This window comes from Adiantum capillus-veneris, chromosome 12 (genome assembly GCF_014529385.1).
Source record: "Adiantum capillus-veneris isolate H3 chromosome 12, ASM1452938v2, whole genome shotgun sequence".
Taxonomy (NCBI): Eukaryota; Viridiplantae; Streptophyta; class Polypodiopsida; order Polypodiales; family Pteridaceae; genus Adiantum; species Adiantum capillus-veneris.
Window position 1 is genome coordinate 9549490 of NC_140942.1, and position 4318 is coordinate 9553807.

A 4318-nucleotide genomic window follows, 5' to 3' on the forward strand; every position below is an offset into this window, starting at 1 on the left:
ATTTTTTCAAAACCGGATCAAAAAGGAGGGAAGTTGGAGGTTCCATATGCCCCCCCCCCCCGCTCCCCCTTTCTCACTAGGTAAGAGCCCATTTAAGAAGTGTAAGACTACTTTGTCCCCCTACATTTTTGAGGGCATAGAGTGTGTCCACCACCCTCTTCTCATTGGCTGGCCTCTAATTAACCTTAATCCCAAAGGGCCCCTAGAAGGTTCATATTTTTCCTAATGTAAGGCCATTTGAAGCCGAAGCTCCCATAGCCATAGCCGAAGGAAAATCAACTCTCTCTCGACGTTGAAGAAGCAAAAGGAAGACGAAGAAGATCAAGGCAAGTTTGGCTGACCGAGTAAGGCAAGGATCTTATTTGGTACTGTTATCATCGGACCAGACATTACCATCATCACTGAAGCTTGATTTATTAATTAGCACCTAGATTAAGGCAGGTTAAACCTTTTAAGGAGCATAAACTCCTCTATTAACATTTGATTAAGCAGGGATAATGTTGATTATTTGTTTTGAGTTATCAAGCTTCATAATCTGGATCAAGCTGTCTGTTTTAAGCTCTATCTCCATTAATTGTGTCTGCCGCAACTCTCTTCCTCGTACCTCTCACAGCCAGAGGCCCCATGCCTTCCCGGCCCATAATCTTGGTAATCCAAAAGCATGCAAGTGTAAACCAAACCTCCTTTCGCCGACCTTAACCTCAATCTAAACCTCCATATCCACTCGAATCCTTTTTCTTCTCACACGTCTAAGCCGTAATCTTAAGCCAAATCGAAACTCCTAAGGCCATTTGAAGCCAAAGCTCCCATAGCCATAGCCAAAGGAAAATCAACTCTCTCTCGACCTTGAAGCAGTAGAAGGAAAACGAAGAAGATCAAGGTAGGTTTGACAGACCGATTAAGGCAAGGATCTTATTTGGTACTGTTATCATCGGACCAGACATTACCATCATCACTGAAGCTTGATTTTCTTAATTAGCACCTGGATTAAGGCAGGTTAAACCTTGTAAGGAAAATGAACTCCTCTATTAACATTTGATTAAGCAGGGATAATGTTTATTATTTGTTTTAAGTTATCAAGCTTCGGAATCTAGATCAAGCTATCTGTTTTAAGCTCTGTCTCCATTAATTGTGTCTGCCACAACTCTCTTTCTCGCACCTCTCACAGCCAGAGCCCCCGTGCCTTCCCAGATCACCTTTCAAACACAAATCCCCCGACACCGGGCAAGAGAAAAATGCAAGAGTAGGGCAGAGGAATATGGTTTTTTTTATAGGCATGTTGTGCTAGCTGATTTTTGTGGTGCAAACCATGCAACCTCTCTCTCTAGTGCTTGTGTGCATGACCTAGTAGTACCAATAGATGGAAGTGCAGTCTCTCTCTCTCTTTCTCTCTCTGTCTCTCACTCTCTCTCTCTCTCTCTCTCTCTCTCTCTCTCTCTCTCTCTCTCTCCTTTGTCTTTAGCAATAGATGCAACAACCATGGAGATGATGATGACAAGACATTGTGCTAGAGTAGGTTGTCATGCAAGTGATGGTGATTAGGTGACGAGCTGGATGAAAGACAATTCATTCTGCTGGTGATGATGAGGAGTGCCATCACTCGATAGAGCAGGCGATGGAGGTGGGTGAGGGCAAGAGGGTACAAACATTTTTGAGGTTCTTGTCTTAGTAAGAATCTTCAAATATTCTTGAAGGTTGGCCAAGGGAAAAAGCTAGAGGATGGCCCATGGAGGAGAGAGAGATAGAGAGAGAGAGAGGGGGGGGGGGGGGGGGGGGGGGGGAAGGGGAGGGAGATGTCATCTATGACTGTGAGGCGAGAGAGTGATTATTTTACCATGGTCTACGTTGAATTTCTCTTTCCATTTCATTGATGCTTTATGGCTTATGGGTCACGTCTATGCTTGGTCCATCAAATATGGTAGTCACTGCTTAGTATGTTACAATGCTATCGTGAGATGGCCGTTGCCCTGTGATGGTGTGTTGCCATCCCATGCAAGAGTGGTATTTCATGACACATATATGATCATAGGTAGGGATGCACAACAAGGGAATCAAAGGGCAGAGAACTGAGATGCATCCTTGTTTTAGTGATTTTCTTATCCTTCACAAAACAAAAATATTTTCAAAATAGCTCCAAACGTCTAATACATGTTCTTGACACACACACCCACACCCACACCCACACACACACACACACACACACACACACACACACACACACACACACACACACACACACACACACACACACACACATGCTCACCTTGGTGTGCATGGTTTTAGGCTTGAGGGGGGGGGGGGGGGGGGGGGTGGTGTTCCCTATTCATAAATTTCCAAAAAAAAATATTTGTAACGTTTTGACCAAATTATAAATTACAGCCTTTTTCTATTCAATCTATAAATTTTTTTCCCAATTTCATTTTACGTACATAATTAGTAAGTGCCTCCCGTAGTACAAGTTTTGGGGGATTTGTATTAGAGAGCTTGTGAATCGTATATATGGACACAATTATGTTCTGATGATCATTCTTGCATTTCATCACCCTCGATATTGCCAGCATCAATTTTCCTACGGTATTTATATCACTACCTCTCTTTGTGAGCTCATTTTTCATTTTTGAGTTATGTCATGATAGATCTTAGTACACTATGTTAATTATTTGTTCACTTGCAATGCCAAGGTAAGAAAGATTGCACAATATTGTGTTGCTTCCACTTGCCTCTCTTTCTCATCCCACTGGTCAAGACAAATGTTGGCTTTTTTGTTGGTTGTTTCAATGTAAGACGAATATGTGCATAAACACCTCTAGAATTTGTAAGCTAGATTGTTTATTTTTGCTATATTGAATTATGTGTGTGTGTGTGTGTGTGTGTGTGTATTAAGTGAAGGTCTTGCTCAGTTTTTTGACTTGCTCAAAAAACCTCGCTCGGTGAGTGGTAACACTCCAATCCAGGAGCAAAAACAATTCTCTAATTCAAGAGCAAAATCCTAAAAAATTTGTGCTTCACTCTAATCCAAGAGCACCTTCGTCTTCTTCAATGCTTTGTCTTCAACTACTTCATGGTTGTTGGACGGATACGCTGCGACGGACGTCAGCACAGCGAGAACTCACCTAACATATAATGTCAGCTAAGGATGAAGCTCGACCCGCAGGCGCGTGGAAGCAAGCATAAGGTGTCAACCTACACTCGACCGACTCCTAACTAATTCCTACAGAGGTCTCTACCAATTGTCTAAGTCACAACCTTCAAGAGTGCAAAAGAGGAAACTTCCTACAACGCTTTTTGGAGCCGAACACCCATCAAACTATTTCGAAACACCATAGAACTTGAAGGAGACCCTATTACTACCAATAGGTCACTCTCCCTAAGGTCTATGAACCAAAATCCCGACCCAAAGCACCCGGTGGAGAAACGCGTAGGATGTCTGACCAAAATCTGCAGCTCTCCGTTTCTGAAATCTAAAGTGCCTAATGTGTAGTTCTACTTGTTGTGAACGCGTGGATATGCTGCAATGAAAAATCGGACAACGTATGCTCACCCAGACAACCGATGAAGCTCGTAGAAGGAGCTCGCAAGATCGAACGGTACGCGCGCAATGTAGGTATCAGCGCGTAGCTCTCGTCGGGGGCAACACGCTGCACTTCTCCGCACTCGATTCCAACCACCGAAGCACACGTAGCGTCAAGATGAAGCTCTCACTCTCTCTCTTGTACACAGTACGCTCTCACAGACTTCAAACTTGTTTTGAAATGACAAAAGGTTTTTCATTAAGGTCAAAAAGTGGTATATATACCTTACAACTTCTCAAACCATAAAGTTCCAAAATCAACCATCTATTCAATCTAAGTATCAAAACTGGAATACAATCTGGAAACTTCTGTAAGTCCCAATATTTACAAGGTGAAAAATGGAGTTTTCCTCAATGAATGAATAATTATAAAAATAATAGTCCGCCGAGTAGTTAGATGCCGTGGGGTGTGTCCAGCTTCTAACATCCCCCCCCTCCTTGTTCATGTCGTCCCCGACATGGCCTTGATCAGCTGCCTCATCTTATCGTTTCCCGCATCTTTAGTAGTGATTCGTACCTGGCATGTAGGTTAAGCATTGTTGGTCCAAAGATTTCTGTGTTCATGGTGAAGAAGCCTGTATAAAATGCTTCTTCAAAAGCCTGGAGGTGATAAGATGATAGAAACATGATTCTTTGATACAGCGCATGTATCACCTCCTTGGAAGGCTGACCTGACAGATCATAAGCACATTTGTATGTGTCCTGGAAGAAGAATACTGTCAGTCACCAGTCCTGGCTTAAATATCT